Below are 24,411 nucleotides of genomic sequence, written 5' to 3'. Positions count from 1 at the left end.
TATCATTCTTCCAAAATGATCTTTCTTAAAAATCATCAAAGATCATTTCTAGGAGATTTGCTCTAGCAGGTAAGACCTGTATAGCAATCTGCCTCTGAACTTCATTCGGTGTTAAATACAATTTTTCTGTCTCTAAGCTACAAGTGCATTTTTCAGCAAAGAATTCTCAATGATAAATAGAGGTTCAGATGGGAATCCATACCACGTGTATTCTTTCAATCATGTTCAGTGATGTTCAAATAGAAAGGCAGAGTCAGGGAAGATAACAGAAAGAAAAGAAAGATAAAAGTAAAAGAAATGAGAATAAGGTGGAAAAATACAATTGTTTTTAGATTAGCTTTTCCTTCGTTGTGTGTAAAAAAACAAGTAATTGGTTTGAATATTCCTCAGACCTAAGTTTCTGAATGTCAGAGGAACTCTAATTTGGATGTAATTTTTATTGTCTTAGCCTTTCATTGACTTGCACTTTGTTTTTTTGCATTTGACCATTTTTTTCTATCCCAAGGTTTAGGGTGCTCTTTACTAAGTTGACATAGTGATTTATGTCCAAATGCCTTATGTCTGTTTCACCAGGTCTGTGGAACCAGTGCTCAACTGATCTCTGAGCTCAATTTCCCAATTCTCAAGCTGCAAATAAAACTATTCCCTTCTGCGACTGTCATATTAGTTCTTTTGAAAACCTTACTCTAAACCTTACTCTAGGCCATTTATGCTCAGAAAGTCCTTGTTCTTATGGAAGGAATAGTTGTCATGGCTACCACCTACTTAGGATCCATTCTATGTTTTTATATTTACTCTTTTGTAATTACTGGGAATGTGATTACATTATCTGTACTTGTCTCAGGATCTTTAAAGAATCCACTGTAATATCGAATATTCATGAAATCCTTTTGTGTTGATTATTTCATGCTAATTTAAACCGCCTTAGAAGCGGCCAACATGGCTGACCCGAGTTTGATTCCTCCGCCCCTCTCGGAGAGCCCGGCAAGCTACCAAGAGTATTCGATATGCCAAACACAGTAACAACAAAGTCTCCAATGGAGATGTTACTGGGCCCGCTCGAGCAAATCGACGATCAACGGGAGGGCCTTTACCTTTACCTTTAATTTAAACCTATTCAGGATTGTAAATGTCAATAAAACTCAACATCATCTTAAGATCCTAGTCATTATTAAATGGATTTGAATATCCATTCATTTGAGAAATATTAGTTCAATAGCTGCTTATCCATGGCAATGCTCAGAAAAGTTTACTACTCTGTTCTCTGATATGTTTATAAAATCTGGAATGGAGTTTGGCCTTCTGCATGATCGGATTCTAAGATTGGATCGAATTCTAAGGTCTACCCTCTCATCTGGCTTCTGGCCTCACACAGAGAGTCAACACACAGTCCTCCCAACCAGTGGTGTCTGCTTCATGGCACCTTGGAAGAAGCACTTTTTCACAAGAATATTCTTTAGATGAGTTTGGTCACATTCTGCTAAAACTTTTTACAAACTTTTGTTCTCTGCTCCTTCACACATATCAGCTCTAATTTCCTCATCATTTTGACAGAATAAAATAGCATCAATGCTCATTAAACCCAAGATCATCTTCCATGAATCCCTCATTTCAGAAATGGCATTTTGTTCTTATGATAATAGTGATGGTCTGGGGATGGGCCATGTGAAGTATGGGTTTTACCACCTGATCCCCATCCTGGGTCCCAGAAGTTGTCATATGGAAGCAACCTGTCCATGATAAACCATGCATTACTGGAAAGCCTGCTATCGCAATCACCTTAGATCTAAGATACTGTTCTTGCCACAGTAGCACAGGCTATCATTCACCGTGATGGATTTACTTAATATAATGGTCAAGTGTGCACACTTCTAGTGTGTTCCTCCTGTTATTTCCACTAACAACTCAGCTATGATGAGGCATGTTAAATAAACTAAGATTTGTGGGTATCATGTGTCCTATTAGTTGCTTCCAAAGTCACAATTTAATTTTGCTAGTTCTTATCAAAATCATTGGGATGGAGTGATAGCACAGCAGTAGGTCATTTTCCTTACACGTGGCTGGCCCAGCTGACCCGGGTTCAATTCCTCCACTACTCTTGGAGAGCCTGGCAAGCTACTGAGAGTATCTTACCTGCACGGCAAAGCCTGGCAATGTATTTGATATGCCAAACACAGTAACAACAAGTCTCACAATGGAGACGTTACTGGGCCCACTCGAGCAAAATCGATGAACAATCGGAGGACAGTTCTACAGTGCAATCGATCATTATATTTTTCAATGGAAGACCCATGTATGATTCACTCAATAAACCTATACTCAACACATCCCATGTGTCAGGCATTGTTATATGCTGAGTGGCACCAACGTGAGCTGAAGAATCTCTATAGAAAATAGACAGCAATCTAATTGGGAAGATACATGCATTAATTCAAAGGTTAGGAAACTCCAACATTGGCAGGGCCTGGGAAGGAATCCCAGCTCTCCCACTAACTAATTAACTAACCCAGGCAAGTTATTTAACATCAGGAGGTATCTATTTCATCATTTGTAAAATGAGGTTTGGTAATAGAGTATTAACGTAATAGAGTATTAACCTCACTGCATTCTGATGATGATTAATGGCTCAATAAGTCAGAGCCACCTTGACATAGCACCTAATAACTGCTTAACAAGTTATAGCTATGATTATAGTTATTATAATTAATAAAAATTGTGTTGAGTGAATATTTATTAGATTTCCCTGAAGACATGATTATTGTATACAGTTGGTTTGGGTAGGAGCTCTCCAGCAAAACAGAGCTTTCTGGCCAGCTGGAAAGGAACTGGTGACGAGACAGCCTCCAGCTGCCAGCACAATCAGGGTGTGCCTGGTCACTGCCCTTTCAGTGCAGCCCATATCAGGGAACCGGGTGAGGTGAGATGTAACAGTCATATAAAGAACAGAAACTCATCTGAGCCCAGGTCAAATGAAATCTCATGAACAAGATCCATCCCACACTCTATGTGGCTCTATGCAATCCTCTCTCTGCCCCATCATGCTTCCTAACAGGGGCTAGTCTCGGGAAACACCCCAAAGTCGACCTTCATGCCTTTCCCCAAGAAAATCCCACCTGTGACAATACTCTACGGTCTCTAGGAACAGGGACCCAAGAATCACCTTCCCTAGGTCTGAATTATGAACTTCATGTTCTGAACTCTCTTGGGTGAGTCACTTAATGGGGTGTTGTCTTAGTTTCTACGTCCATAAAATATAAATTATATTACCACCTACCTCACAGAGGTGTTAGGAAGGTGTTAGGAAGATTAAATGAATGAGTTCATCTATGGTAAGTACTCAGAAGATTTCCTGGCATTTAGAAGCATTCAGGAAATGCCAGTTATTATTTCCAACATTACATGCACTAGGCACTGTGCCACGCCCTGGGAACACAGAGGAAGATCAGGCGTGGTCTTTGCCCCTGAGGAATTCCCTTAATACTTTGTTGGATGTTTCTGAGTGAGAAAGGTATTCTGTGGCTGCGAAGAGGGTTAAGTTCTATGAAAATCCACCATCAAAAAAATAAATGTTCTCAAGAATCTGAGGGGGGAAGTAGAGAAAACTGTCAAGGACTATTCCATAAAGGAAGTGACACTTGTGTATTCACAACAGGACCAGAAGTCTGAAATGAGATCCAGGTCAATCTAGGCTATTCACCCTTCCTCCAGGCTGCTCTGAACTAGGGAAGACAATAACAAGGCACCAAGTCTCCGAGCGGTGAGCAATTCTCATTTCCACTCTCTGTCAGCATCCTCGTGTACACTAAAAGTCAACCCTCTAAAACCCCAACAATAACCTTTCAGTCCAAGGTCATCTTTACCCACTAGAAGCAAAGAAAGAAAGTGTTAAGTCAATTGGATTTTTGAGAGGCTTATCCAGGAAATACAGCAGTAATTTCACTTGCACTAGTTACAGTTATAAGGCTAGTGCATCCTGAATACCACACTCAGGAATTTCTCCCTTTCGCAAGCTCTAACAGCAGGGACAGCTAAAAATGAATGTATATGGTATTAGTACCTCTGGGCTATTTTTCCCATAAATTTTATTTATAACACAAATAAAAAGACATGGCTTATTAATTGTGCTTATAAACATTCAAAGATAGAGCAGGCTGATTTTTCCATTGGATTACCATCTACTTGACTTATGTGTTTTAATAAAACCAGCAATGTGTGAGTATTTGCCTACTACTCATGGGAAGTCATGGGAACTGTAAATGACATTAAACATTAACTTGCTTCAGATGGACACTGTTACATAAAAACAAATGACACATTCAAGTATTTTTTTAATGAGTGAGCCTCTATATAAAGAACCATGTGGGGAAAAAAGCATGAGCAAGAAAAAAAAATGTGCTCATTTTATCTTCCCGACAACTTCCATGAAATAAAGTATTATTCCCGCTTTGCACATGAGGAATAATGAAAGTCACAGGCAAGAGAGTAAGATGGATGAGCAATGGCCAACAAAACCATGACTAAAATTTTAAAAATAAAACTAAATATAAAACAAGTGTTTGTCCATGTTGTCTGGGAAGAAGTCAAGCTTTGAGGTTCAAAAGACTTAAATTCATATAGTAGGCCTGCCATCTATTGTTTCTGGGATATTCTCATATGATTTCAAATCTCTCTGTGCCCGAGAGAGAGAGAGAGAGAGGTAGAGAGAGAAAGAGAGACAGAGAGAAAGAGAGACAGAGAGACAGAGAGACAGAGAGAAAGTGCCTGCCACTGAGCCATAGATACAGGCTGGGGGAAGGAGAATGGTGTGAGAGAAACTGGGGTCATTAGTGGTACTAAAGGTACACTAGTGAAGAGATGGGTGTTGGATCATTGTATGACTGAAATCTGATCATGAATAGCTTAGTAACTGTGTATCTCACAGTGACTCCATTAAAAATAAATTAATTAATTAATCTTTAAAAAATCTCTCTGTGCCTGAAACCTCAGATGTGAAGAGGCAGGTAAAGCAGTATCTGTCTGGTGAAGGATCTAGTAGCTGCTAAATAATTCCTGGTCTTCCTTTTATCTTCAACATATATCACTCTACTCTCACTCCACCTAAAATGGAAGAGTTTCTAGGGTCATTATGTCAAATCCTGATGTGCTCGGTTTACTAGAAATCCTCCCTGAAAAATAGCTCAGAGTCAGTTCCCATTCTAATCAGCCCAGGATCCCTAGTTCTGTCTGACACCATGCAGAAACTCTAACTTCTTCCCTCATTAATAACTGCTTTTTTTAGAAAGAAATGCAAATTCAATCTAAATCCAAACCTCGCCTTTCTATAACCTGGTAATGGAAGGACTTTTATATACATCCTTCATGGAACTTTGTTTAAAACAGTTCCACAAATCACTTGTCCCACAAAGTATTAACTATGCATTGCCAGTTAGGATACTCAAACAATGAGTATTTGAGTAGAATATTCACTATTTGAGTATCCTAATGCTCATTTTCACATGAAGTGAACCAACAAACCTTGCGATAGTCACATCCTTAACTATGTTTTCCATGCCATTTTCCAGGATTGAACACAATCCCCTTTTCCAGAGGATTTTCTAACAAGTGAGCTCTACAAAACATGATTTCAAGGATATGCCCTCAATAGTAAAAACTTGAACATAGAGGTGGCTTCTAATTCATGGATACTTGCTAAAACTGTAAGTTCTAGAACTGAAGTGATGAGACTCCTTTATCTGGTCCAACACTTTCAGATAAGCCATGAGGTACAAAAGCCTAAGAGATGTAAAGTGACTTTCGCAAAGTCAACCAGAAAAACAGATGGCAAATTTGAGAGCTAAATCAGGCTTCCTAAGCCCCATTCAATGTTCTCTCCACAAACACAGGACTTTTCTGGTCACAGACTGAAGTGAGGTTTGCCTCATATCCATTTATTGATTCATATTTATTTATAAATACTCTTACATGGAAAAAATGCAATGAGTATGAAAGGCATAAGTTCTGGTTTGCAGGGGTTGGTTGCAAAGAGATCCTCGGAGAATAGTGGAGGAAGACTGACACTCTGGTCTTTATTTCAAAAGTTCCTACTCAGATCTGATTTAAGATATGTAAATTTTTCAGTCTCTAACCAGGTGTGGTAGTAATTAAACTTACTGTGGCAATTGTTTTGCAATATATACACATATCAAATTATTAGCCAAGATGATATGCCATTCTATGTCACTGTCATGTACCAAAAGTTAAGTTTAAATATGGACATTTCTCAAAAATAGATTTGAGTTTTCAATCTGAGCTTCCAATAATGACCAAACAATTCAACTTCCTTAACATCTTTCATGGTATTTGGAACCCATGGGCGAGAAAAACTCTTAAAAGACATTTGAGCATCTATGTTCATCACACCCCTATTTGTATTAGCTCAAATCCAGAAATAAGTCAAGTGTCCGAGATCAGATGACAGAATAAAGAAACTATTATATATATATATATATATATAATGGCATACCACTTGGCTATAAGAAAAGGTGGATTCTTGCAATTTAATGTTATGTAGGTGGATCTGGAGAGTCGTGCAGAGTGAAGTTAGGAGGTGGATGAATACAGAATAACTCTCATAAGTGATATATAAAGAAAGAGAGTAAGGGAATAACAAATGGACAAATGCAGCAGAAAGTGAGGACTCATCTTCAGAACCAAGCTAACCAAGAAACAGAGATGGAGGTGGTGGTAGTTGGGGAAACACTGAATCGATGGTGGAAGGAAGTGGACACTGGTGGAGGATGTGGTGTTAGAACATTGTATGAATGAAACTTTATGATTAACAGTATCTAAACTAAATCACAGTGACTAAAATTTACCAACAATAACAAATATCTTCTTAAGGGTCACTGTTATATAAATATTCCTCACACTTTCAAATTCTAATGTATATATACATATATAATTATAATTAATAAAATTGTATACCCTCATGAATAGCTTATAAAAGAAATTAAGATTAAGAAAATTCAAACTTACATATATGAACAAAGACAGAACACAGTTCAGTTCTGTTCTCAGAGATAAATACAACACAGTAAAGAAATAGGCAAAAATAATGGCTCTAAAAGAGATAGATGATTCTGGAAGAAATAAAGGCATCTGTCATGTGACTAAAGTCTAGAAAGGAAGATTGGAGGAGACATCCCAGCCACAGCAAGAGGTTTGTGCAAAAGACTCTGGGAATTTGGAACAGTAGGGGGAAGCTTGTAGAATTGCTAAAATGGTCATAGGAGTGGGGATAGGGTATGATGATTTCAAAACTTGGAATATATAGTCAGGTCCTTTCCAGCCCTAAATCTTGGCTCTTCTCATGCCCTCCTCACTTTCCCTCCTTTCTTCCACCTTGCTCACTCACATTCTCTCCTGTCTATTACACTCGCTCTCGCTCTCTCACTCTCGCACTCTCTTGCTCTCTCTCTCTCACTTACACACACAAACATACACAATTCCTTGCTTTCTCAGCTTAATTACAGTAGAGGATAGTAACTGCCCCAAATATAAGAGAAACTCCATGAGCGAAAACTCCCCATGGCTTGATCATATTCTCTGCTGGATTTTAAATTTTCCTGCCCTCCAAGATCTTGGCAGTCCTCACAATTCACAGCCGCCCCCTGTGGTTTATTCTTGCCCAGGAACATTCCAGGGTGATCAGTGCCTTTCAACTCAGTGCTGCTTTCCCACTGTACAAATGTGAGAGTTCAGTCTCCATCCAGAGGGTCCCTGGATCCTGCAGCCTTCAGTACCTCTTCAGTACGGCAGGGATGATTCTTAAAACCTAGATCAATTCCTTTCTGAATTATCTGCCTCTGAGACAGAAAGAAAGACAGTTGCCCTGAGATGGTAGATCTCTAATTCCGTCCTAATAATAATCCTTTGGGGAGACACAGTGTACGGTGCCAGCAAAGCACCGAGCTTGGTTGTAAAAGACAATTATGTTTGACTTTTAATAAATTCCTTTATCTTACTATCTCTATTTTGCTGAGTGATCTAGCTCAGGAGCTTATATCAGCATTACATGAAAATAGCGTACGTCAAACCCCCTACATACAGCAAGTATCTAGTAAATGGTCTAGATCTTTAGTTTCCAGCACACAGTATGTATTATTTGACAAACTGGGCGGTTTCAAGTCCCCAAAGACAGATAGAACAAAATTCTCTAGAAGAGTTTAATAATTGACTTGGTTATCTATTTCCTTGGAGTAAGTCATTAATGTACCTCCAAGCTAGATGTTATATTTACTTGCTGATGCTATTTTCCTATGTGCAACTCAAAATTCAATTCATAGTTAATAAATAAACAGCCAGACAGGTTTTCTATTCTGTTTCACTGGGAATGTTTACCTCTTACAAAAAAAAAATGTGTCCCCAAGCTGGCCACCTGAGTTCCTTCACCCTCAATTTTCCCAACATGATAATCAAATGTGTCATAGAAATGTCACACAGTCTAAATGAAATGGAGGTGGTTAGAATGAAACTTTCCTCCGTGTTATTTCCCAACTGAGGCAAAATGAAAACTCTCTCTGCCTACCATCAGTTACATAGCATTTAGGAAGGGGGGTGTGGATAAAGACAAACAAAAAGGGGGTAAAGGGAAGAAAAACACAAAAAGTAAAATAAAGCAACATTCATTATGAATTTTATTCCTCTGACTACTGTAAACGGCACGGGAATCTGAGCTGCAAAGCTACCCATTAAACTGTCTACTCTTTCCTGTTTAAACAAGGCCCCTCTTGGGCTGCTGCTGCCTGAGCGTTCAGGGCTGTGTCCAGGAAGGAAGACGTTTCTAGGGTAACCACCGAGGCCTTCTCTGGAGGTTCTCTGGGAGAGGCCAGGGGCTGGGGAAAGTGACAAATCCCAGTCCCCTTGATAATGTACAGAAAGGTAGCGGCCATGCTGTCCAGGCACAAGCAGAATGAGAGCATTCAGGCGTGAAATCCCTTTCAATCGGCCGTTTGTTTCCCCCAAAGACGACGGAGAATTCACTTTGTGCAGTTCTTTTGAGAAACGGCTCATCTAGGCACAGCAGTGTATAAATAAAAATGTTGGAGCAGTAACAATATTTTTGTGATTTGGGGGCAGGGGTGAGGCTGTTGGGTATATGTTGGCCATCCCATCGTGATTTGGTCCAAATCTTTAAATGGCTCCAAGCAGTTAGAAAATAGAGAAAGTAAAGAGTTCAACGGTCTCATTTTATAGTTGGGAAATTGCTCAGGAACAAGCAGAGGAAGGAGGAAGGGCCTGAGAGTGAGGTGGCTGATATCAGAAGGGTTTGAGAATAAGGCTGTGATGAACAAGGCATGCAGTTACACAGAGTGTAACTATCAGGACCATGTATGCTCAGTGCTTGATAGAGGGCTGGACAAGAGGTGGCAAGGAGAGGAAAGAAGAGTTTCTGAGGTCACCAATAAGAGACAGAGTTTGGGGTGTGAGTCAAAAAATGAGTAAATGTTGATGTTATGGATGTAGCAGTGCAGTGCACTAAATACTTCCTAAGCATTGTTGCATTCTGTCTTCACTACAGTCTCCTAGGGGTACCACCAACATTTTTGGTGGGGGTGGGGAGGATTAGAAAGTCTTACCCAGTGGTGTTCAGGAGCTACTCCCAGCTCATTGACCCAAGATTGCTCCTTTGGTGACAGGGATTGAACCTGGGCCCATTCAACCTGCATGCCAACCCTTTGAGCTACGTCTTCAGCCTTACCAACCACTCCTATTTATAGATTAAAAAAAAAAAAAAACTTAAAGAGGCTAGATAGTTTCCCACATAGTCAGTAGTTAAGAATCAATATTCAAGCCCAGGTCAGTCTAATTCTGACATTCATTAACTACTCTGCCTTCCAGAGATAAAGTGGTAAGTTGAGGACAGAGTTCTGGGCAGAAAATAAAAAATAACACAGGCACAGGCACAGAAAAATAATGTGTGTGGTACTACCTGCCAGGAGCAAGTTTAAGAATTGGAACTCTCTTCTACAGATTTATCTAGGGATTAGAAGTCCTCAACATTTTCCATGAACCCAAAGAGCCCAGTCCTGGCACTGAGACAAGCTGAGACTAGCTCAATCACAAAAACCACCCAGGGCTGGTGGTCTGGCCCTAGCCCCCACCCACATCCTCCTTTAGCATGGTCACGGTCCTCCCGTTGTTCATCAATTTGCTCAAGCGGGCCCAGTAATGTCTCCATCATGAGACTTGTTGTTACTGTGTTTGGCATATTGGGTACGTCACAGGTAGCTTGCCAGGCTCTGCCGTGAGGGCGAGATACTCTTGGTAGTTTTCCAGGCTCTCCGAGAGGGGAGGAGGAATCGAACTCGAGTCGGCCATGTTGGCTGTGTGCAAGGCAAACACCCTACCGCTGTGCTATCGCTCCAGCCCTTTAGCACAGAGAATAAAATTCATCATGAGCTCTTATCCCCCTGACAACTCATTTTTATAGTCTATAGGTTCTGGAAGCTCTAATAATTCAGCTTTTCTTTTATTTGGACACCCAGGGTATGAAGAATTTCCATCTCAGCTTTTTGTCCATGAGGGAATGTGCACCCTTGGTTCCTAGTAACCAAAGTGGTTATAGTTCAGTGAAAATTCTTTCCTTCTAAGTCCCTGATTGAGGATAACAGGGAAGAAAAAGAAAGTCCTGCCCATGAAGAAGCTACATCAGTCCATGCAAACAGAATTTTTTTTAATTAGTGAGACACCATGAGGTACAGTTGTAGACCTACAAATTTCTGTGCTTGGGTCTCAATTATACAATGATCAAATACCCATCCCTCCACCAGTGCCCATTTCCCACCACCACGGATCCCAGTATCCCTCCCACCCCCCCATCCCCTCCACCCACCCTGCCTCTGTGGCAGGGTATTCCCTTTTGTTCTCTCTCTCCTTTTGGGTGTTGTGGTTTGCAAAAGAGGCATTGGAATGATACAGAGAAGATTAGCATGCCCCTGCGCAAACAGAACAGAATTTTTAAATGAAGGTTTCCACCTATAAAAGCCAAAGTGATGGTGTTTGGGAAAGAACTATTTATGAGTCCCAACTAAGTCTCTGCAGACAACACTTTATACATAGAAAGATTTTTTTCTTTTTGTTTTTCTTTTTGAGTCATACCTGGTGATGCACAGGGCTTACTCCTGATTTTTCACTCAGGAATTACTCCTGGAAGTACTCAGGGGACCATATGGGATGCTGGGAACTGAACCAGGGTCAGCCGCATGCAAGGCAAATGTCCTACCCTCTATACTATCACTCCAGCCTCAACATTGAAAGTTTTATCCATTAAAAATTAAAATTTAAAAAGTAAAAAAAAGAAGAAACGTGTCTTCCATTGAGGCAGGCTGAGGGAGGAGGGGGCAGGAAGGAAACTGGGGACACTGGTGGTGGGATAAGTACACTGGTAAAGGGATGAGTGTTAGAATATTGTATGATTTAAACTCAATCAAAAACAACTTTGAAATTGTATTTCATTTCATTTCACTTCATCATCCTGTTATTCGTCGATTGCCTCGAGCAGGCCCCAGTAACGTCTCTTTCATCCTAGCCCTGAGATTATGTTCAAGGCTCTTTAGGAGAATGAGACCCATCGTTGTTACTGGTATTTGGCATATTTGGTACGCCACGGGGAGTTTGCCAGACTCTGCCCTGTGGGCAGGCTACATTCGATAGCCTGCAAGTTTGTCCAAAGTAAGAATGAGACAATAAGATGTCATAAAAAAAAATGTTCTGATAAGACGTCGCGCGGCGGCCGTGCGGTTCTGGGATCTGGATTTTATAGTATCTGAGTCTTGGCCGCTGATGGGATTACACGGCGCCAGGGGGCCAGGTGGTGGGTGTGACCCCCGCCTACTGGAATTTGGAGGATCTGGGTGGAAGATGCTCGACTCCAATCCGAGTAGGCTTGGAGGTCTCGGTCCCAGAACCCGCGTGGCTTTGTCCCTCTGCCAGTACCTTCATGTGTGCGGAGAGTGGTCTCAGCATGGTGGTGGCTGGTCCTGGAGGTCTTCGGCTGCCGGAGCCCTGGTCGGGGCGGGGAGGAAAGCTCAACCCGCTCCCCTCCAAGGAGCTCTGGCGAGGAACACCCAGGCGCGGGGGCAGAGGGCTGCACTGTTCTCGTCCGGGATCTGGATTTTGATGCTGGCTGATAGTGGCAGAGGTAGATTCCAAGGCTCTTCTTGTGTTACAACTATCCCAGCTCAACTTTTCCCAAAGGGCAAAGTAGAAGGCACACAGGTTGGCCACAGTCAGTATTTAAGTATAGGAGTTCAGCACTATCGTCATCCCGGATGAGAACAGTGCAGCCTTCTGCCCCCGCGCCTGGGTGTTCCTCGCCAGAGCTCCTTGGAGGGGAGCGGGTTGAGCTTTCCTCCCCGCCCCGACCAGGGCTCCGGCAGCCGAAGACCTCCAGGACCAGCCACCACCATGCTGAGACCACTCTCCGCACACATGAAGGTACTGGCAGAGGGACAAAGCCACGCGGGTTCCGGGGCCGAGACCTCCAAGCCTACTCGGATTGGAGTCGAGCATCTTCCACCCAGATCCTCCAAATTCCAGTAGGCGGGGGTCACACCCACCACCTGGCCCCCTGGCGCCGTGTAATCCCATCAGCGGCCAAGACTCAGACTATGAAATTGTATATCTCATGGTAATTCAATAAGAAAGGAAGGAAGGAAGGAAGGAAGGAAGGAAGGAAGGAAGGAAGGAAGGAAGGAAGGAAGGAGAGAAAACATTTTCTTTCTTTCCTAAAATCACATGGAGTAAAGTAGCCAATCAAGATTACTATCCAAAACTTTTTGATCCTTAAACCTCCTCTCTTTCAACAACATCCAAAGTCATCAATCTAGTGGTCAACTAGAATAATGACATTTTTTCTATTATTATTTTCCTGATTCCACAGAACCCCTTTGGTTTAAAAATGCACCCTGGGCCCATCTGGTAGGGTACTTGTCTTGCATGTGGCCAACCTCAATTCAATGCCTGCACCACATAAAGTTGCCCAAGCCCCCACCGAGGTATCTGAGAACAGAGCCCAGAGTAATCCCTGAGCAGAGCAAGATGTGGTCCAAGAACAACAACAAGATCAAATATACATGCCCATGATTTGGTAGGCAAGTTCCTTCTGTCCCTGAGATGTTTTTTCAGAGAATTTAGAGATTGCTTCATCTATAGGTCAATAACTGTGTCAATAGCTATGCTCACTAGTCAATGACTGTGTTTGCAACTATGTGGGAGGCATTTACTACAGAGGTCAGCAAAGAGTCAGATATTCATGAAAGACTCACACTAATGAGTGCCATGTAAATAACAAATAAATTCCACTAATTTAGATAGTGGGTTTATCAAAACTGAAGAAATCATTAGAAACCACTTCCAGCTTTTTAATTCAAGAAAAGATACAAAGGGACATTCCACAGAATGTCCAAAAAAATTGTTTCCTGAAATTTAAAAAATTAATAATTTTTTCTATGAGAGTAAATTTAAAGATATTTCATTGTCCCAGCATGGTATATGTACCCAATTAACTAGAAAGATGAAGAGAAATATGGTTACTGCCATATTGTTATTCCTCTGTATTGGGGGCATTCTCTAAAAGTCTTTGTAAATCAAGAAGTCACTCTAAAGAAAATCTACTAAGTCCTTGACTTTGGATTACAAAAGGGATATTACTAAACATAGGAGGGAGAGGAGGAATGACAAGGTAGACCAGAAGTAGCATAAGGACTATGAGCCTTTTGATGCTGGTAACTGTGTACGTCAAACCATCAACACTAAAAATATTGTAGCTATATTACCAAAACTATAATAGTATTTTTAAGTCTTCTACATTAATACCAATATTTAGCACATAGTTCAATATATTGTAGTTTTTGAATTGAGAAAATACATTAATCTCTTTATCTCACTTAATACAATGAGCATAAGAATAGTGTTCTTCGATCACATATGAGGAAACCAGAGCTCAGAGTAACCTAGTAATTTGCCTAAGATCCAGAAGTAATAAGTACTAAGAGGAGGTTTTGAAGCCTGAACTATCTGATCCAAGCACTGAACTCCTATACTTAAATACTGACTGTGGCCAACCTGTGTGCCTTCTACTTTGCCCTTTGGGAAAAGTTGAGCTGGGATAGTTGTAACACAAGAAGAGCCTTGGAATCTACCTCTGCCACTATCAGCCTATGTGGCCTTGAATAAGGGCCCTAATCTTGAGGCCTATATTGTGCTGTGTGCCAAAGGAGAATAGTAATTCCTGTTTCTCTGGTTTTACATTCATAAGATTCAGATTGAAAGAGAAAGGAAAGTGGAAAGATAAGAGCTCCTTACTAATCAGGACAAGGTTTATCATTTCATGATTAATATATGATCAGTATAAATTTAGTTCTCAAGATTCAAGCACACCATGACTTTGAAGTTTTTTGTATTCAGTCTCTGTTTTTGTTTTTCGGGACACATCTGGCTGTGCTCAGGTCTTACTCCTGCCTCTGCACTCAGGGATTACATTTGACTGGGCTTGGCAGACCATATAATGTGGCAGGGATTGAACCTGGGTTGGCCAGGTACAAGGCAAGTGCCCTAACAACTGTACTATCTCTCTGGCCCCAAGCCTTTTCTACTTAGAGCAATACACTTTTTTGAAATGAGACTGTCTCTGAAGAGCCACTAGACCATCCCAAATGTGTTAGGCTCTATTATTATTCCAGTTTCAGATTGACAAAATTAAATTGAGGGGAGAAGATTGGAGTTCATTTTCCCTGAGTGAAACAGTGGGTTCCTCTTGAGTGGTTTTTTTTTTTGAAGGGGGGACCATTATTTAAAAAAAAGACATAAACATTGTTCCTCTGGGCTCATTCTGAGCTGACACCACCTGGCTTCTGCTTATTTTTCATTTCACCCAGTTCAGTGATACTGAAACATAATTGGTTTCTGCTGAACTTTCTCATGCTGTGAAGTACTGATTAGCAAAGAATGCAATTTCGTTTTCATTGGGTCAACAAGTCCTGCCCTGCTTCACGATCTCAGATGGCGGTCCTTTCAGGAATTAGGGCTCCATGGACAAGTCTCTATTCTTAGAAACGACAAAGGGAGTCTAACTGTTGATAAAAGTCTTTATCAACCCACATTCTACTTGTGCCCCATCAGCTACAGATTTGCCCCAACTAATAAGTGAAGCGTTCTCCCTGCTCCCCCAACCCTGAGCCCCCTCTGACCCCAACCACATATGCACTCTGGCTCTAGCTAAGTGAGGGTACCCCCTAGCACACTCCTAGCCTGTGTTCTCTCCTACTTATACAGTCACCCAACCTGGACCTTCAGAAGGGGCCCAGCACCGACCAAACAACCTGCCTTGGGCTCTCTCACAGAGTGGACAGGATCTGAGGCCTTCAGGGTGCAGACAGACCTGCTGTTGGGTAGCAGATGGAACAGGTGAAGGCCCAGCCTCAGCCCCAGGATCAAAGGTCAAGTCTCCCAGAAACCCCACACCGAGTGCCATCCTGACTGAGGGCTGCACATTCCAAAATAGAGGCACAAGTCAGTCTGGTTGGACCTGTACCAACCTAGAAGGCCAATCCTCCATAAAAACCCAAAGACCATACAGTTGAGTGGTTTCTCCTCGGGGTTCCCTTGCCAGTGCTCTCCATGCAGTGCTGGTTCACAGGGAATCTCCTGCTCTACAAGGGGCTGGCATCCTTGAGGAACTTTCTACCCAGCATCGGACAAAGAGCCACCGCCCCCTTAGGATCTGGGGCGTGAGCTTCTCGCCTGTAACAATCTATTTTTTTTATTAAACATTTAGTATTAAAGCACCATGATTTACATCGTTCTTCAAATCTGAGTTTTAGGAGTACAATATTCCTGCCCACTAGTGCTGACTTCCCTCTGTCTATGTTCCCAGGTTCCCATACACCTTCCAATCTACACAGCTACAAGGAAGAGTGAAATCATGCAATTTGCTGCAACTTGGACTGAGTGAATATTATCATGTTGAGTGAAGTGAGCCAGAAGAAGAACAAACACCAGATGGTTTCTCTTATCTGTGGCACATAGAGAAATATCAGGAGGGAGGATGCATGGTTCAAAGGGGGATATTCAGATTACATTTAACAGTAAATTCAAGCATCCCCTGATAACTTTCCCGTGGCCCCAAATTAGCTAGAGTTCAGCTCATTCACTGGGGTTTCCTATACTCTGCATCTTCTAGCATCATTGCAGGGCCACTGGGCTGTGCCGCCATGGCAGGCTCCCTACTCCACCTTGTGACCACAACTGCCATGGCCACTTTTACAGGGCCTTTCTGCGTGCCCATCTGATGCACCATAACACTTTTACATGCATTATCAGAATTTCCTCAGGTGTATTTCCCTTTATTACATGGAGATTCAAGAAGTTAAGGACTGAGCTGGGGATCACACAGCTCAGCACATAGGTGATGATATGGAGAACCATGGCCAGGTTCACGGGTTCCCCCTCACTTCCCATTCTGCCACGAGGCCACTCTGAAGTAGTGGCAGCTCTCCAAGTTCTCAACCTCCCTTTCACCATCTTCGCAAGAACCCTCCCCTTGACTAGGTGTCCCCTAGTATTTGGATCAACTATCACCTTGTGGTGAAACTTGGAGTAATTGCTGCGGGAGCTGTGAAGGAAGAAAGAGAACTAGCCCCGGGGGACAGGGACTGGAGGTGTGCCCGCCTCTCTCAGCAAAGCCTCCTCACCCGTCTATAAAAAGGGGTTAATCACCTACATGCTGCCTCCCTCCTGGAGTTTCGGGGAGGATCAAATGGGATTTTATATTTGAAACCACTTAGCAAACTATCAAGCCCCATATAAATGTAAGTTATTATTAATTGTTGTATTAATTAAATAATTAAATTTCAGCTAGAGCAATGAATCTTAGAAATTACTCTTAATGACTATTCATAAAAATGTATGTTGATGGCAATTATGCTAATTAAAATTCTCAATAATGACGATAATTAGCCCTGATACCGAGAAGTGGCCCATCAGGGGAGAACTAGATTGAAACTGGGTAGTAAACATCACAAATGAGAGTTGGCAAAAGGACCCAGAATCAGACTCATGACTGCGATATGCAGCGTAACCCTGCTCTCCTGGCTGAGAGCTGTGATGGCTCCCTCAACAGAAAGGAGGGATTAACATCAAGTTCAACTATTACGTTACATGAGCATTTGAGTTGCAATCGCCCTTTACACTCTCTCTCTCTCTCTCTTACTCTCTCTCTCTGAGAGAGAGAAAGTTAGTGAGAATGAGTGTGTGTGTGTATACACACATATGAAATCCCTTTGATATATTGAGCCATTCCTTATTCTATGATTCTACCATTCCTGACACCACCAACTCTCACACAGCCATGTCTCTTGACAAACCCAAGTTCTCATCCATGTAAAATGTCTCCCAGAAGAAGGGGGGGGGGGGGATCTCTTTCCTTTGTGCCAATCCGTAACCTCTAGAGAAGGATATTTAATGAGAATAATAGCAGCACAGACCTTCTAAGATTGTTTGGAGAATTAAAAAAGAAAAAGTCACAGCCAAAGAGATAATATAACAGATAGGGTGCCTGCCTTGCATGCAGCCAACTCTGGTTCATTTGCCAACACCCCTTAGGGTCTCCCAGTGCCCCATCAGGATTGACCCTTAAATGCAAAGCCAGGGATAAGCCTGGGGCACTTCCAGGTATGGACCAAAAACAAAACAAACAAACAAAAATGTTTTGATTTTTCAGAATAGAATTAGACACAGAGTCTAACTGTACGTATCTTTCTTCTGGCAATGGTATTAGAATTGGTGCTGTGTTGTGTTCTTCTGTTTCTACCACTCTGCCAGAGAGTGTGCTTGTTCTTTTTGTGTCCCTGGCTCCTTCATGTGTCACATGGAAGTTGGTCCTTTACTGCTGTTACTCAGATGTAATCAAGTGGAGGATGTCCTTGTGGAACAGAGTAAAGATGGGATGTAGAAAGGTCACCAACCATGAAGTTATATTTACCTTAAATCTTGGCTCTGCAACTCCAATGTTATCTTTTAAAAGTCATTTCCCCTTCCAGGGACTCAGTGTTCTTGCCTAAAAAATGGCACTGTAGCCCTCACTTACTTCCTCGCAAGCTCTATCATAGGGTTGCAATCAAGACACAGATGTGGAGCTGCTTTGTACACTGAAAGGCACTAATCAAATATAAGATACATTTACTATTATGAGAACCATCTGGAAGTTGTTTGGACTTACAAATTGATAGAATCAGTCAACACCTACTTGACTTACACAAAAAGCAGTTGTTATGCTTGGGGATTTTTTAAGCCCTTAACCCTCGGCAGATTGCAAGCCTTTTCTCCGTTTTAACCCACCACTTCAGATTTTTCAAGTTTATTTTCCCAAAGACTCAGTAACAATAGGAATTAAAATTATAGCCCAGGTTGAAACCTTACTAAGGATTTTCAGTTTCTATTTCCCTTCAGGGAGTTTCTAGAGCTTGAGCTATTAGCTGCATTATTAAATGCAGCTCCGTATTTCAGAGGTATCTGGAAACTCAACCTCAGAGGTTACGTTAGGATCCAAGGGAGTCCTTAAATGGCCAGCACATTTCTAAATGAAAAGAATAAGAACCCTGGCAATGGCAGTAACACTGAACTAGCAATATGAAATCCTGAATTCTAAACTGGTTCGGACATCTTCATTCCTTATCTGGACCTTAAAAGATTTTTGTTTTTGCTGTTGTTATTGATAAATTGTGGCAGACTGTCTCTCTATTTCATTCATCATACAATAAGTTTCCTTCAAAATATCGAGAACATATTTTTCACAGTTTCATAGATTGCTAATTCAGTTCTGCGGATCATTCCAGTGTCACTCAGGAAACAGCTTTCTGCTGGTGGGTCACCAGGGATCTGAGTTCAATTGACAACTCAGGACTCTGAACCTCATGACAAAAAAAATCTCAGTAAAATAGGGGTAGAAGGAAACTTCCTCAATATAGTAACAGCCATCATAACAAGCCCACAGTCAGTATCATTCTTAATGATGAAAAACTGAAATTATTCCCTCTGAGATCAGATATGAAGCAAGTATGCCCACTGTCTCTACTTTTATTCAATATAGTAATACAAGTCCTTGCTATAGAAATGGGAAAAAAATCAAAGTGATCGAAATTTAAAAATAAGTCAAATTATCACTATTTGCAAATGACATGATAATATACACTGAAGACCCTAAAGAATCCATTAAAAAATATCTAGAAACAATAAACCAATACAGCAAAGTATCAATCTATAAAGTTAATATGCAAAAAGAGGTCACATTCTTATATACAAAGAATGGATCAGAGGTGATATTTATCAAGGAGTCTATCCCATTTAAAACATTATTCAAAAACATCAAGTATCAAAGATTAATTACTTATCAAAAATGTGGGAGATCTATACCATACAAACTTTAAGACATGTAAGAGATGGAAAAAGACTTTAGGAAATGGAAAAATATCCCATGCTCTTGGATTGGAGGAATCAACATTATTGTACAGCAGATAGGATACTTAAGTTGCATGTGGCTAATCCTGGTTCAATCTCTGACATCCATATGGTCCCCAACTCCCAACAGGAATAAGATCACTGAATGTGGAGTTAGGAGTAAGTCCTGAGTACCACTAGATATCACCCCTCAAAAAATGTTTATACATGCAGTATAACAAATATATATGTGTATTTTATATATATTTAAATGTATATATTTTATGGATATAAAGTTATTATATAGATTCGATGCAATTCCCATCCAAATTCAGACATCATTCTTACAGGAATTAGGAAAGTCAATAATACAGTTTGTGGAGAATCAAAAGAGAACAAAATTATGCCAAGCCATACTGAAAAATAAGAAACTGGGAGATATCTCATTTCATAATTTGGAATTGTACTATTAAGCTATAGTGATCAAAGCTGCATGGTACTGGAATAAAGACAGGCTCTCTGATCAATGGGTGAGAATTAAATATTCAAGGACAAGATCCTGTATTTATAGACAGCTGATTTTTTATAAAGGAGTTGAGAACATGAAATGGGGTAAATATAGTCTTTTCAACAAATGGTGCTTGTGAAAACTAGATAACCACAAGTAAAAAAAATAAATCTGTATCCATATCTCACACCTCACACAAAAGTCACCTCAAAGTGGATCAAAGACCTTGAGATCTGACTGGAAGCTATAAAGTACACTGAGAAAAATTTAGACAGAATTGTTCAAGATGGAAGGAAACACCTGTACTCAAAGTCTACTTCAGTGATATGATACTTCTGGTAAAGGCAATGGAATAAAAAATAAACCAATGGGACTACATCAAATTAAAGAGCTTCTGCAGGGCAAAAGAAATATAGGCTAAAACTACAAGAAAGCTAACTGAATGGGGAAAGATATTTGCATTCAACACATCAAATAAAGTATATATATATATATATATATATATGTATGTATGTACATACACACACATACATATATCACTGTCACTGTCCTCCCATTGTTCATCGATTTGCTCAAGTGGGCCCAGTAATGTCTCCATTGTGAGACTTGTTGTTACTGTGTTTGGCATATCGAATATGTCACGGATAACTTGTCAGGCTTTGTCATGTGGGCGAGATACTCTTGGTAGCTTCCCAGGCTTTCCAAGAGGGGTGGAGGAATTGAACCTGGGTCAGTTGGGTTGACCGCATGCAAGGCAAATGCCCTACCACTGTGCTCTCTCTCTCTCTCTCTCTCTCTCTCTCTCTCTCTCTCTCTCTCTCTCTCTCTCTTTCTCTCTCCATATATATATATATATATATATATATATACATATATATATTATTCACAAACGTTAACCAAAAATCCAAAACCCATAAAAAAATGGGGGGGGGGGAGATTGGGGCTGGAGCCATAGCACAGTGAGTAGGGCATTCGCCTTGCACGTGCCCAACTCGGGTTTGATTCCCAGCATCCCATATGGTCCCCTGAAAACCGCCAGGAGTAATCCCTGAGTGTAGAGCCAAAAGCAACCCCTGAGCATTGCCAGGTGTGACCCAAAAAGCTAGAAAAAAATACGGAGATAGGGCTGGAACAAAAATATAGCAAGTAGGGCACTTGTCATGCATGTGTCCAAACAGGATTCAATCCTGGCACCTTATGGTCCCTTGAGCCCACCAGGAGTGTAACTAGCCAGAAGTAAGACCTGGGCACTGCCAGGTGTGATTCCAAAATGAAACAAAAATTTTTTAAATGGGGGGAAGGAAAGGAAGACACATCTTAGAGAAAGGCAGGCAGATGCCCTGCCTTTTAAAAATGTTCACAGTCACTTACTATTGGGGAAACCCAAAGCAAGGTGACAATGAGATATCATTTCCCATCTCAGAGACTGGCACTCTTTAAAAAGAACAACAACCAATATTTATTAGATGCAGGGTAAAAAGGGACCTTCATTAATTGTTGGTGGAAATGCCAACTCTTCCAGTCTTTTGGAAAGAAAATAAGAACAGTCCTCCAAAAATTAGAAATTGAGCTTCCATATGACTCAGTAATTCCACTCCTGGGAATTTTAACCCTAAGCCCCAAAAACACAATGCAGAAGAGATCTGTAGTCCTAGGTTCACTGCATTACTATTCATAACAGCGAAAAACCTGGAAACAACTCAAGTGCCCAAGAACAGATGACTAGATAAAGAAACTATGGTACTATGGTACATATGCACAAAGGAATACTCGTTGGCTTTAATAAAAGATAAAATCAGGGTCTGGAGTAATAGTACAATGAGTAGGGCCCTCCTTACTTGCAAGTGGTTGACCTAGGTTGGATTCTTGGCTCCCCATGTGGTCCCTCTTGCCTGCCCAGGGTAATCCCTGAGCACAGAGCCAGGAGTAAGCCCTGAGCATCACTGGTGTTTCCTTCCATTGACCCAAAACAATGAAATCATGAAATTTTATGGATGGATAGATGGATGGATGGATGGATGGATGGATGGATGGATGGATGGATGGATGGATCCATGGATGGGTGGATGGATCCATGGATGGATCCATGGATTGATCTGAAGAGTATCATGGTAAGTGAAGTTAGTCAGAGATAGTATAGACAATAATTTCACTAGTATGCATAGTAGAAGAATAGAAAAGAAGAGCAGAAGAACAGGTACCTAGTAGAAATCTTGCCACAGTGGAAGAAGCAGAGCTAGATCAGGGAGGGAACCACAACCATGGGGAGGGAAATGGTTACACTGGACAAAGACTGAGTGCTGAAAGGAGGGAAAGTGATATGCATGCTACCTTTTCAGAAACATATTGTAAACACAGAACCTGAAAGAAAAATGAGGAAAAAAAAAAGTGTCTGCCATAGAGTCCGGGGGGGATGGGGGGATGTGGGATGGGAGAGGAAAACTGGTTACATTAGTGGATGGAAGGGGACATTGGTGAAGGAATTAGTGTTGGAACATTGTACATCTGAAACCCAATAATGACTAACTTTGTGGGCTGGAGTGATAGCACAGTGGTAGGGCGTTTGCCTTGCATGAAGCCAACATGGCCAAGCTGAGTTCGATTCCTCCGCCCCTCTCGGAGAGCCCGGCAAGCTACCAATAGTATCTTGCCTGCACGGCAGAGCCTAGCAAGCTACCCGTGATGTATTTGATATGCCAGACACAGTAACAACAAAGTCTCCAAAGGAGACGTTACTGGGCCCGCTCAAGCAAATCGATGAACAACGGGAGAACAGTGACAGTGACAGTGACTAACTTTGTAATTTATGGTGGTAATTAAGTAAATTTTAAAGAAAAGTATAGAACAATATATATAAAGTTTATCAGTGTATAAAGAAAAGGGGGGCTGGAGTGATAGCACAATGGGTAGGGCCTTTGCCTTGCACACAGCCGACGTGGGTTCGATTCCCAGTATCCCATATGGTCCCCCGAGCATTGCCAGGAGTAATTCCTAAGTGCAAAGCCAGGAGTAACCCCTGTGCATTGCTGTGTGTGACCCAAAAAGCAAAAACAAAAAAAAAACAGATGATATAATAACCTCATTTTACAATGCATAGTTGTTGATACAGATTTTATACATCTATGTCTGCTTACATCACAAGAACCCAAAAATCAGATATTTTGTGAATATTGGGGAGAAATGCAATATCACCTATGCAATTTTCTTGACAAAATAAAAAGCTGTACCTAAGTTTAATCAAATCTTTATTTATAACTATCAGTTTTTAGTAAATACAGAAGAAAGAAGAATGTGGTAAAGCACATCACAGGAAATACCCCAGTGGGTTTTTTTTTCCAATAAATATTGAAAATGGGGAAAGGTAGCAAAAAAGTATGGACACTAAGGCAGATAATTAACAATTTACAGGGCTTATTAACTCATACAAGATTTTTTTTTGCTTTTTGGGTCACACCTGGCATTGCACAGGGGTTATTCCTGGTCCATGTACTCAGGAATTACTCCTGGTGGTGCTGGTGGGACCATATGGGATGCTGGGAATCGAACCCAGTTGGCCGCGTGCAAGACAAATGCCCTACTAACTGTGCTATGGCTCTAGACCCACAAGATATTTTTTAAGTATGACATAACTGGATATTTCTACGCTGGATAGATGATGAAAGAAGAATACTAAAAGCTATTTGTTCAATGTAAATGGTATTAATAGTAATATACTTATATAATACTCACCTTAAATAGTTACCTGTTATATAATCTATTGTAGCTGATAATTATCAATACTGAGGGGGAATAAGTGGATGTATTAGAGATTACACAGGTCTGTCCTGTTGGCAAATGAAACGTCATCATGTCTGCTGAAGCTAGACAATGCATATGTGGGCACTTCTTACATGATTCTGAATACTTGAGTATATGTTCAAAATTCACCCAAGTTAGGTATTTTTAACAGTTGGACAAGTAGGGTGCAAGGAGAAGCTTCCCAAGTATGATCTCTATAAATATACATTCTTCAGTCTTTAAGATAATTATGTTGTTTCTCTAAGCTTGTATTTCCTCATCAATGCAGTCTAGATATTCTTCCCTCATTGTCTTCCTATGATATTGTGAAGACAAAAGTATTACATGAATGCAAAAAGCATTCTAAAAACAAGAAAGGGCAACATACAAAGAACTGTTTTTGTTATTATCACTAGATATATTGAAAAGAACATTAGATCTTTGGCCCCTGTAGCCAATAGTAAAAGTATCTGTTCACACTTGTTCTGTTCCCGTGAGTTAGTAAAACCACAATGGGCTGAGAACTTTCTGAGTGCAGTAGCAATGAGTTTGACAAAGGTCGTATAGTTTTTGGTTTTCTTTTTAAATTATCATTTAATCATTTGTCTTTATTGTAATCCAAGTGGGGAGAATTTGTGCTTCTGGTTAAC

The 24,411-nt window shown here is 40.9% G+C and overlaps 1 pseudogene; it reads left to right on the top strand.

The window, feature by feature from the left end:
- Nucleotides 1-10,924: 10,924 nt before the first annotated feature.
- LOC130031166 (uncharacterized) lies at nucleotides 10,925-11,022 on the top strand (annotated as a pseudogene).
- Nucleotides 11,023-24,411: the final 13,389 nt, after the last annotated feature.

The sequence above is a fragment of the Sorex fumeus genome, unplaced genomic scaffold, assembly GCF_029834395.1.
Source record: "Sorex fumeus unplaced genomic scaffold, SorFum_2.1 ptg000045l, whole genome shotgun sequence".
Lineage (NCBI taxonomy): Eukaryota > Metazoa > Chordata > Mammalia > Eulipotyphla > Soricidae > Sorex > Sorex fumeus.
Note: the sequence above shows the minus strand (reverse complement) of the source record. Positions and strands in the feature narration are given on the sequence as shown.